This window comes from Scyliorhinus canicula, chromosome 14 (genome assembly GCF_902713615.1).
Source record: "Scyliorhinus canicula chromosome 14, sScyCan1.1, whole genome shotgun sequence".
NCBI classification, from domain to species: Eukaryota; Metazoa; Chordata; class Chondrichthyes; order Carcharhiniformes; family Scyliorhinidae; genus Scyliorhinus; species Scyliorhinus canicula.
This window is the reverse complement of record NC_052159.1, coordinates 142,619,103-142,632,147: the sequence shown is the minus strand read 5'-3', so window position 1 is coordinate 142,632,147 and position 13,045 is coordinate 142,619,103.

The following is a 13,045-nucleotide window of genomic DNA, read 5'->3' as shown; positions in this document are numbered from 1 at the left end:
CAGCAAACAAGCCCTCAGCTTTCATGGCCATTTTTCCATTGGTGGTCCACAGATTACCTATAGATCTCAGTTTTGCATTTTTGCCATGGTAACATTCGAATATGAAATGTCTGCATTGCTGGTTGAGCATTACGATGAACAGCCTCACATAATCTGACACATATCACTGTCTTCAAACAACGGAGGAGAAAAATCAAGAGTTTTAACTTGCCCTGGCCATCCAGGAATTCCCAGTGCAAATGGGTACATGTGTACAGTGTCCAGGCAAGATTAACATTGATATGCTATAGTCAGAACCCATGGTTCATTAATTCCATACTTGCTGCTCAGATTCAAGTATATATGTAATAATAATCATCATTATTAGTGTGACAAGTAGGTTCACATAAACACTGTAATGAAGCCATTGCGTAAATTCCCTGCGGACCGAGTCCAGCGCCGCCACACTCGGCCGGGATCCGTGCTGCTGGCCGGGGGGGCCTTCTGCCAGGGCTGGGAGGACTGGTGGGGGTGGCGAGGGGCTGGCAAGGGGTTGGGCTATGGGGTCGCGGATGGCGGGGTGGGTCCGCGTACGGTCGGCGCCATGTTGTACGGCATGACCATTGCAGGTCGTCAGCTGTGCGCATGCACGACCTGGGACCTGGCCATTCTCCGCCCGTTTTCAGCACGGTAGGCGGGGATTTCAGTCAGCGCCGATGCTAGCCCCTCACCGGTACCGGAGGCGGTGAGGGGTTCACGCCGATGTTTGTCATGTATATCTCCTGCGGATTCTCCGTTCGAGCCGGCACTTAGCCGCCAGAACAGAGAATCCCACCCTCCTTTTTTATTCATTCATGGAAGGTGAGAATCTCTGTTAAAGGCGGCAGTTATTGTGCATCCCTAATTGTCTTTGAGAAGAAGCTGGAGAGCTACATTCTTCAATCACTCCAGTTTGTCTGGTATATTACTCCCAAGCTGCTTGGTAAGAAGTTCCAGAGTTTTTAGCCAGCAATGACAAATTAACTGCAATATCATTCAGGATGGTGTGTGACTTGTGTATCCCTGTGCCACCACTACTCACAAATGCAAGGGATAGAGAGACATCAGGTGGGACATTATCGAACAAAAATTATTCTACGAATATGGCTATGTCATGCTGTTGCTTGATTAGTCTTTGGGTAGTGTTAGGCTCCTTCGTGTTGATTCCCTTATTTCCCCTTTCTTTATTTATCTTTATTTTTTGCTGTTATTGTCTTGATCCATGGATGTTTTGGGGCTGGTTTAGCACAGGGCTAAATCGCTGGCTTTGAAAGCAGAACAAGGCAAGCCAGCAGCACGGTTCAATTCCCGTACCAGCATCCCCGAACAGGCGTCAGAATGTGGCGACTAGGGGCTTTTCACAGTAACTTCATTTGAAGCCATTTCATTTAATGGACATGTACCTTTAACTCTAGCAGGGGAAGAAAGGAATTCAAAAATTTTAAAAAGAGAACACCCTGCTAGGTTTCAGGCAGCAAAACACAGACTTTTTGGCACCGGAAAGATCGGTGGGACTCGGTTAATTGTTTGGCTGGCCAATGAATTGGCCAAAAGGCCATCTTCTGCCCGGTAACAGGCATTGGTTGGATCCAGCCTGAGTGGGATGATTCTTAGAGAACCAGGAGAAGAGCAGTAGGGTCTCTGGACACTCTCCCTTGTCCTTTTTCTAGAAACGCTGTACAGCTGCTCTATTTATGAAACTGCAGAGACCTGAATGAATCTACAGTGAAAACCATTACAGACTGGAAATAGAAATCTGGAACTCAAAACCTAGACTGAAGGAAGAAGAACTGCATAGCTGTACGCAGAATCTGCATGAATCTACAGTGAAAACCTTTAACTGAAAGCCCAGATTGAAGAGAAGGAAGTTGTGCAATAAGACAAGCATCTGAAAAAAATACTTTTATCTCTTTTACTTATTATTTTACCCCCCTTCTCCCCTGTGTCTTTGTCTATCTTGTGTGCAGGGTATAGTGGGTGGGACAAGGTTAAGTGGGGGGGGGGGGGGGGGGGGTGAGAGTTTAGGAATTGGATAAGAGATGACCTGGTACATTTGCTGCATATTTAATTATAGTTATTGTTATTGATATACTTAATTGTGTTTAAATTTACAAACCTTGTGATTGTAATTATTAGGCAGCTAAGGACCAAAGACTTTGAATGTTTTCTAAGAATTATTTATTAATTTTAATTGTGTTGCGACTGTGTGGCTTGCTGTCGAAGGGCTGTCAGGTTCTGATTGAAAACCAATGTATTTCTCTCCAGAAACACAGCCAGGATTCCTGCCCAAATCTTCAGACACTTTGTCAGAACAAACCCGATGGGCATGTTTTGTGCCGTCACTCAGGTGGGGCAGGGCCTGATAGAGCTGGCAAGTCGAGCGACACAAAGGGCATCTTTTACGGGCACTCCGACCAGCATGAAAACTAAACCCTTCCCCTGCCCCTCCCCCATGATCATGGAGGACCCCCTCCACCACGGAAGTATTGGGGGCACTCTATCCCCTCTCCCCATCCCCCACACATTTGCTGGCCAGCACCCCTCCCCCTCCATCACACACAAGGAAAGCCCCCCTCCTCCAATGGAGAATGGTTTGCTCTCACTCAGTGATCTCTCTCGGTGCCCCCATCCCGCTCCTCAACACTGGAACCTCAAGGCACCTCCACACCCCCGGTGTGATCATCGTGACTGGTTTTAATTTTCATCAACCAGAGTGAATTGCACCGGCATGATAGCATGCCACCGGGGCACGGAGGGTTGGGGGTGGGGGCTTCACATGGGGCTGGAAGGTACGGCATAATGCCATTTAATTATATTTAAATGTATTTGAATTAATGGAAATCAGGTTCATGCCCTTTCTTAACATGAACCTGATCATGCCACCAGCGGGAGGCGGGGAAGATCACAAACTGAGATCTCGCCAGCGCAAATCCCGTTATGGCCCTCTTGCGAGATTTAGTGGCCATAACGGGATTTAGACCCAAAACATCATGCTCTAAGTGTCAACCACATCCTGGAGTCAAAACAAAGCCTTGGTTAGACCAGACCTGGAGGGACTGTGAGTAGTCGTGAGCATCACCTCTTAGTTAGAGCCTTAGGGATTGCAATGTAGATTCACCAGAATATTATCTCGATTCAGGAGCGAAATTAGAAAATATTTTTACACGCAAAAGGTGTTTGGAACTCTCTTCCCGAAACAGCAGCTGATATTGATCAATTGAGATGACAGATTTTCAAAAATCAACCGTGTTAGGCAAAGGTCGGTATGTAGAGTTAGGTAGCAGATCATTGAATGTCGGAGCAGGTCTGAGAGACTAAATGGTCTATTCCTTTTCCTATGCTCCTAAAGGGCAGACTAGGTGAGGACTGCAGATTTCCATTTTGAAAGGGCACCCAACGGTCAGTATAATGATAATTACTGAAACTCGCTTTCCATTCCAGCTTTATTTTAATTAACTGAATTAAAATTCCCCGGCAGCTGCTGTGGGATTTGATTTCTTATCCCTTGGTGATGAGGCGAAGATTCTGGATTACTAGTCCAATTACACAACCACTGTGCTACCACACCCATCTTCGTCATATACCTGAGATTGGTTGGTGAGAGATTACAAAAAATGATACACACAATATTACAAGCAATTTAACCAGACTTCTTTGTACTTAACAAAAAAGGAACTGTTAACAATTTTGTTTTCCTATTAATCATTAGATTCAAATTAAAGTAAACCTGCCTCCAATAATGAGGAGCTAATCAGTCAACTAATATTCTTGCCCAGCAAGTGGTTAAGCTTTCAAAAAAGAGTTTCAGCTTCTTTCTCCCAGTCCTAACATGCCTATACACTTGAGACCCCACCATTTCCTTCTCTGCACAGTTCCGGAAATCGCTTAAAGGCACACACTTGTAAACTTTGGCAATATGCTTTGAATCTATCTCATGTGAGTAATCACTTAGCCAACGGTTACAACAAGGACTAACCAGTTCCTAATTTTTAATAACTCAAAAATCCCTCGGAGCTCCGAGAGTGGGAGATGTTTCCCCAATCTATCCGCCAACCCCCTAGCCCTGCATCTGCTTTTGCAGTGTGGTTGTAAAGAGGAAACTGCAGCGTCCGCAGAGAGGGAGAATTATAGATCTAATCGTTAAATAAGCTTGCCTGTAGAGTGTCCTGATTGACATACATAACTTGGCAAAAGAATATTCCAAATTCAAGGAACATATTGAAGGCACAGATGGCAGTAGAGAGCACTGGTGCTCAGAGGACACTGTGCCCACATATTACACTGTTGATCATTGCCATGCCATGGTGCAGCAGCTCAGAACAAAATATTTTCTCAGCTGGAGTAGGACAGTCAATATATGCCTCAGCAATGCACCATTGCAGGTGACCAGTTATGGAATGCTGCTGTGCACGGTACAGCCCTCATTCTCTCAGATGCTCACTGAACCCAGAAAGGCCTAAAAGAAAATGGAAAAAGTACAGAATAATTATCCAAAATAAGCTAAATGAATATGGTGGAACTTAGAATTATGAGTCCCAGAAGTCAGATCCCCTATCTAGAAAGAATAAGAATCGAACTCAACCAACGTCATCCTCTCAAAACTAATCATATTTGAGTTATGTTATGGACCAGGGTTTAGAGAACCCCAAAGTGTATCATGGAGTTCACCTGACGCACAACCTTTAATAGATTGCGGTACGGGGAGCACACGGCCCACTCTACAGGTGTGGTACAGCAGAAATGGAAAAGTATTTTTTAAAGCAAAACCATGATTATTCTATGAACTCAAGTTAACCTTTTTAAAACAAACAGTGGAACATCTTAGCAACTATTAATTCAAATACAACCCCCAAAGAATACAACACTGGGTAATCCATAAGCTGTCCTTTTAACATCCAGAAGACAGAAAAAAAAACCTTTAAACAGAAGCATGTTAGGTTTACATTCACTACTGAGAACATTTATAATTCTGAATTCATCAAATGATCAAGAGATAGTCTTTTCATGGCAGAGAGATCAACAGTACACCTGCTCTGTCTGGCTTCAGCTCCAACACTGAAAACAAGACTAAAACACATCCTGCAGCAAACAGCCTAAAATGAAAGTAAAAAGCTGACAGACAGCCCAGTTCCACACACATTCTGACATCACTGATAAACACCCATTCCTTAAAGGTACTCTCACATGACAGTTAGTAGAATTGTAATTCTACATTCCACTCAGATGGCACTTGCTGGATGAGTACAGCTCCAGGAAGAAGAGTATTATTCATTCATTTTTACGGGTGGGTGTTCTAGGATTTTGACCCAGTGACAGTGAAGGAGCAGTGATATTTTTCCAAGTCAGGATGGCGAGTGACATTTTGAAAAATAATCTTTTTTGTCACAAGTAGGTTTACATTAACAGTACAACGAAGTTACTGTGAAAAGCCCATAGTCGCCACATCCTGACGCCTGTTTGGGTGCACTGAGGGAGAATTCAGAATGTTCAAATTACATAACAAACACATCTTTCGGGACTTGTGGGAACAAACCGGAATACCCGGAGGAAACCCACGCAGACACGGGGAGGACGTACAGACTCTGCACTGACAGCGACCCAAGCCGGGAATCGAACCTGGGATCCTGGAGCTGTGAAGCAACAGTGCTAACCACTGTGCTACTGTGCCGCCCATCTACTTGGAGCAGAATTTCCAGGTGGTGGTGTTCCCATGTATCTGCTGCCCTTTTCCTTCTATTTGGTAGTGGTTCTGAGTTTGCAAGGTGCTTACTAAGGAGCCTTGGTGAGTTACTGCAGTGCAACCTGTAGATGGTACACACAGCTGCTACTGTGCGCCGGTGTTGGAGGGAATGAACGTTTGTGGAAGGGGTGCCAATCAATTGGGCTGCATTGTTCTGGATGGCATTGAGCTTCTTGAGTGTTGTTGAAGCTGCACTCATCCAGAAAAGTGGAGAGTATTCCATCACACTCCTAACTTGTGCCTTGTACATTGTGGACAGGTTTTGAGAAGTCATGGGGTGAGTTACTCGCTGAAGGATTCCTAGTCTCTAACCTGCTCTTGTAGCCACAGTGTTTATATGGCTAGTCCAGTTTAGTGGCTGGTCAATGGCAACCTCCAGGATGCTATTAGTCGGGGATTTAGTGATGGTAGTGGCATTGAATGTCAAGGGGCGAAGGTTTGATTCTCTCATATTGGGGGTGGTCATTGCCTGGCACTTGTGTGGTGCAAATGTTACTTGCCACTTGTCAGCCCAAGACTGCATATTGTCGAGGTCTTGCTGCATTTGGACATGGACTGATTCAGTGTCTGAGGAGTTTGAAATGGTGCTGAACAATGTGCAGTCATCAGCGAACATCCCCACTTTTGACCTTATGATGGAAGGAAGGTCATTGATGAAGCAGCTGAAGATAGTTGGGCCTAGGACACTACCCTGAGGAATCCTTGCAGTGATGTCCTGGGACTGAGATGACTGACCTCCAATAGCCACAACCATCCAGATCAAAGCAGCCCACTTGACCGGCATCCATGCCACCAACTTAAATATTCAATCTCTCCATCACCGACACACAGTGGCTGCGATGAAGATGCATCTACAGGATATACTGCACATCCTGCCAAGGTTTCTTTCAAAGCACCTTCCAAACCCATGGCCTCTGCCACCCAGGAGAACACGGGCATCTGATGCATGAGAACACAACCACCTGCAAGTGCCCCTCCAAGTTACACACCTGTGGTGAATGTATATTAGTGTATTAGTATCATGTTCTGCCATTGTGTTACAGCTGTGTTATGTTGTTGACCTTGTGGGCTCCACCTATGGGCCATTGTGTGGCTTCACCCACAGGGGTATATGTTGGGGCATGTACGGGCTCTGCCCATGGTCCTCCCCTTGAAAGGAAGTATAAAGAGCAGTTGACCTAAAGGCGGTTCATAGTATTGTACCAGTCACAGGCAGGCACTGTTCTAAGCTGATTAAAACCTCGGTTTACTTCTACTCGTGTCTTTGAGTGAATTGATGGTCGCATCAACACCATAATGACTTGGTGCTATATTGCCATAACTTCACTGTCGCTGGGTTCAAATCTTGGATCTCCATCTATAACAGCACTGCGATGCACCTACATCACACAGGTTGTAGCAGTTTATTAAGGCGCCTCACCACAATCTTCTCACGGGCAAATGGGGATGATTAATGATTGCTGGCCTTTCCCGTGATGGCTGTGAACAAATTAAAGAACGTTTGTTTAAAAGTGTCGATGTAAATTGCGAGCAGGAAACATGGCAATTGGTTCTAACGAGGTGAGTTGAATGTGGAGATCCAATGATTAACTTGGGAATAAATTTCTCCCTGTTTGATTGTGTTCCCAACATCACGGGGAAGCTGTCTTCGTTGGTGCTGCTAGAAAAACTGTAAGAACATTTTTAAGAGGATGTATTTGTGGCTCAAACAATCAATCAGAGAAACTTTTCCAACTCATTTTATATTGTCGTTAATGCAAAAGCTTTCCCTGGTGCATTGTGACATTTCCATTTTGTGTTGTGATCAAGCTGCTGACTGTAATTATCACACTCAATTACTAGTCCGGTATCAGAACACAAGCTCAAGTCCCACTGTGGCAATTTGAGAATTTGAATTCAGCTCAAAAAAAATATTGTGGAAATAAAAGAAAAAGTGGTCTCAGTAAAAGTGATCATGAACTTGTCGGATTGTCATAAAAACTCAACAGGTTCATGAATCTCCTTCAGAGAATGTAACCTTTTCTTTTAATTCCTCCACAGCAGGAAGTGGGCATGGTCGGTAAGGCCAGCCTTTATTGCTGATCCCTACACAGTGGTTTGTTCGGTTATTTCAGAGGGTAGTTAAGATTCAATCACAGTGCTGAGAGTCTGAAGCCACATAACAAAATAAAAATGGCAGATATTCCTCCCTAAAGGCTATTCATAGAATCATAGCATCCCCACAGTGCAGAAGGAGGCCATTTGGTCCATTGAGTCTGCACTGACCCTCCAAAGGAGCACCCACACAGGCTCACACCCCCACCTTATCCCTGTAACCTCAACCAACCTTTTTTTGGGGAAGCTAAGGGGCAATTTAGCATGGCCAATCCATTTAACTGCACTGGCGGGATTCTCCGCGAACTGGCGTGGCGGGCGCGAAGGAGTGGCGTTAACCACTCAGGCATTGGGCCGCCCCAAAGGTTCAGAATCCTCTGCACCTTCAGGGGCTAGGCTGGCACCGGAGTGGTTTGCGGTGCGGCGGGGCTTGGCGCCACGCCAACCGGCGCCGAAGGGCCTCTGCCAGCCGGCGCGAGTTGGTGCATGCGTGGGAGCGCCAGCGTGTGCTGGTGTCATCCCAGCGCATGCGGAGGGGGGTTCATCTCTGCGTCGGACATCGCGGACTGTTACAGCAGCCGACACGGAGGAATAGAGTGCCCCCACGGCACAGGTCCGCCCACGGATCGGTGGGCCCCGATCACGGGCCAGGCCACCGTTTGGGCACCTCCCGGGGCCAGATCCCCCCGCGCCCCTCCGAGGACCCCGGAGGCCACCCGGAGCCACGTCCCGCCGATAACTACCTGTTGTAATTTATGCCGGCGGGACTGGCCAAAAACGGGCGGCCACTCGGCCCATTGCGGGTCGGAGAATCGCCGGGGCACCAGCTGCCAGCAGCCGCCGACCGACATGGCGCGATTCCCGCCCCGCCAAATCCCCGGCGCCGGAGAATTCGGCAGCCGGCAGGGGGGAGGGGTGTCAGGGGGGCGGAGAATTCTGCCCCACATCTTTGGACCGTGGGAAGAAACGCGCAGAAACATGGGGAAATTGTACAAACTCTGCACAGTCACCCAAGGCTGAATTGAACTCAAGTCACTGGCGCTGTGAGGCAGCAGAGCTAAACACTGTGCCACCTCTGGTTCACATTAGTGAACAAGATTTATTTGTAACAACAATCAGGGTCGAATTGTCTCGCTGTTGGGATTCTCTGCTCCTGCCAACAACACACCCTTGGCCACTGGTTCCCCGCCAGCGGGGAGTGGCTTCAATGGGGAATCCCATTGACGAGTGACAGGAGTAGATAATCCCGCCACCAGTGAACCACACGCTGCTGAGAAAAACACGGCTAGGGGACCGGAGACTCTCCCCCCCCCACCCGATAGTTTAACGGGTGCCAGTACTAAACCAACATTTTAATTCTCACTTATTTAGCTAAATGAATTTAAACTCGCTCCTGATCCAGTCTCAGTTGGGACAACCAACAGCTTTGAGGCCTGCTTGAGCCGGCTTTATATGTAAGGATAACGAAGGGGGAGGGGGGGCCTCTACCCCTTACCTGGGAAGCTTGAACTCCACTAGCCCCATGGTGAGATCAACGGTTTCCCTGAGGTCCTTGTCGCAGATATGACAGATTACAAGTAATGTATCTATTTCTGACTCCAGTCCCACACCCATCGATTCTTCCAAGTTTGCCATCTGAAGTGGCTTGGTAAAACATTCTGTTGTATCAAATCGGGCGGATTTGCCATAAATGCCAGCCCTATCAGCAATGCTTGCAACCCAAATGAATGAAACACATCAGCACCCAACCAAAAAAAAAATCCTGTGAATTAATCTAATGGACTGTTAGACGAAAACAAACTAGAAATTATTAACCTGAAACAGAAAATATTGGAAACTTTGCAGGTGAGTCAGTACCACGAAGAGGACAGATGGATTATTGTCAGATTTGGAAGATGATGCACGTGTTAAAAAAACAGAAAGGAGCCATATTTGTAAATTAATGCTTTCAGATGGTATGGTGATAAGGGACCCAGATGCTCCCTCATGGGGAATATGATTTCGAACTGCTATTCTACACATTGAGAATACCAATCCCAATTATGCCACCAGAGATGCTAAACAAAGACAAAACTGTTCACCAAGTAAGCATTTCGAAGGCAAGTCTCACTGGAGCATTTAGTCAAAGGTTCAAGGCCAACAATTTCAACTGTTTTGGAAAAAAGAGACATGGTGTTGAAGCTTTCCATTTTACACTCATCAGGACAGATTCACAAGAAAACCTAATCTAAAAGGGAACAACAATTTGCCTTGAATGTGAAGAGGGTGCTGATTGTTTGACAGGAGGACTCTGATTAATAGAGACATTTAAATGGAGAAAGCAATAGGGAACAGTTAACTGCCAAGCTTTTGTTTAAATTCAAACCAGGCAGGTCAACTCTGATTGGTCAAGACATTGCCATGGGGGATGAATCTGAGAATGGCCATCCCTGAAGCTTCCGTTTAGTTGGGAAAAGGTGCACGGCATGGAAATGCTCCTCTGTTGAGATGGTGTGTCAATATACGTAGCTGCTAGTGAACCACGCTGAGAGACTGTTCTGAGTTTTGCAAGCATGGGCTGGTTGAGTGTGATACTTTGCCTGTTACGAACAGCCAAAAGGACATGATGTTTTGCATGATCCACCAGTCATTGCCATGTATGGTGTTACAGACACCTGGTCAGCTCTCAACAGTGGCTAATATACTGGACCTGAACCATAATGTTTTAAAGTTTTATGGCGGTATGGAAAGGTCAATTTGGAGTGATAACATGAGCAGTAGGGCTTAGTTATTTTATAAACTAGTTTTTTGAAACAATATTTCAAATTTTAAACTTAAACCAGAAAAATAACAGATTGCATGCAGTTTCTTAACCTTAACACATGAGTTCCCATTAAACAGCACTTCAAATGAATATACAGCTCTCAATCCTCTTAGACAGGAAAATATGATACATGCATTTACAAAGCAATTTTTAACTATGAGTGAAGTTCCTTCAGAACCCTTTTCGAAAGCCTGTCTCTGGAACAGCTTTCCATTGATTGATTGATTTAATTTATTGTCATATGTACCGAAGTACAGTGAAAGAGTATTTTTCTGCGGCCGATAGAACGTACACAGTACGTACATAGTAGACAAAAGAATAACCAACAGAGAACATTGACAAATGGTACATTGACAAACAATGATTGGTTACAGTGCGGAACAAGGGGCTAAACAATGCAAACATAAGAGCAGCATAGGACGTCGTGAATAGTGTTCTTATAGGAACAGATAAGTCCAAGGGGAAGTTGTAGAGGAGTCTTGTAGCAGTGGGGAAGAAGCTGTAAAGACTTCAGTACCTTCTGCCTGATGGAAGGGTCTGGAAGAAGGCAAAGCCTGGGTGGGAGGGGTCTCTGATAATGCTGTCTGCCTTCCTGAGGCAGCGAGAGGTCTATACAGAATCAATGTAGGGGTGGCAAGCTTGTGTCCCCGCCCTGTGGCCTTTAAAATCCTTCTCCTCCACCTGACAAACAGGATTCCTTCTCTCTCTGTCTCTGAGATCAACCAAGCTCCTCATACAAAGGTTTTCTCCTGGGGTGTCCAGGCTTGAACCCATTATCATTATCTTGACTGTTTGATTTCCCACTCCCGTTTATACAAAAGAACAGAGCCATGCTATTGATATGCAACTAACCTCCCATTTTCTCCCATATGGACAAAAAGGCCATCAGACTCTGTAATGGGCTAAAGGCTGGTCACACAAGAGTGTCCCGAAGGACAATGGATCTCGAGTGGATGACCCTGGCTGAATGAGTAATCCGGAGATCCAGACTAATGTTCTGGGGACATGGGTTCAAATCCCACAATTGTGTTTTATGGAACCTAAATTCAATTAATAAATCTGGAATAAAAAGCTGATGGTGTTCATGAAACAATCATTGACTGTTCTAAAAAAAACATCTGGTTCACTAAAGCCCGTTATGGAAAGAAAACGCCCATCCTTATCTGGTCTGGCCTACATGTGACCCACAGCAATGAGGCTTGACTCTTCAACTGATCTCGGAAATGTTCTTACGAGGACATTTAGGAGTGGGCAACAAATGCAGGCTTTGCCAGCGACACACACATCTCAGGAAAGAATAAAGAAGGAAAAAAGTTGCTGTTAAATGTCATTGTGAGGCATTTCTGAAGATCCAGAAGTTCTTCACCTGGCTGAAACTATGCTGTTTCTGATTTTGGCTGATGTTATCAAAGTAGGAAGAAAGCAACTTTCGAAGGCAATACAACTGATCGCTCCCTGTCCAAATTCCTCACGCACTCCCAATTCTTGCTAAACCGCAATCAAAAATCCTTCGACTCTCTGCTGGAATTGTTTTACAGGTGGAGTGTTTGAGGTCAGCGCATGGCAAAAAGACGGTAAGTGGCTGATACTGGCCATTTATTTCTATTGTTTCTGCTCAACCTCACGACAAAGTGAAACACAGACGACTTTTTGAAATCTATCAAATGCAGGTATTCACTGGGCATGGTGTCCTTCAAATCTTTGGATTTATGTGTCTAGGTGTCAGTAAATGATCAGAATATGTTCATTCTTTTAACTGCTATATGCTGCCATAGATGAACATTTCTAGTGGGTATGCTCTGTTTGCTTTACTTCAATAGTGTTGGCTGTGACTCAGCTGGCAGCACTCTTCCCTCCAACTCGTGGGTTCAAATCCCGCTCCAGCAATGTATGTTTATGCTCCAATCTAATGCTGGGGGAATGCTGCATGGTTGGAGGTGTTGTCTTTTGAAGGAGGTGTCTAGCCAAGTGCCGGTCTGTTCTCTCAGGTGCACAGGAGACATTCCCATGGTATTATTCTGAAAAAGAGCTGGGCAGTTATACCCGGTGTCCTTGACAATATTTATCCATCAACAAACATCACAAATGCAGATTATTTGGTATTATTAGATAACATCTGGTATGTGGGAAATTGCTTTACGCAAATTGGATGCTGCACTTCCTGCATTGCAATGGTGACTACACCTCAGAAGAACTGAATGAGCTGTAAAATACCTGGCTGTCACGAACGGCACTATATAAATGCAAGACATTATTTTCAATTGTACTGACAGGCCATCTTCTTTACTGCTTGGATATATAAAGGATGCATTGATGGAACTTGCCTAATTCGATTGATTCTGAATGAAACTAATCAAATTTAATACAGTTTACACTTAAGAGAATATTTT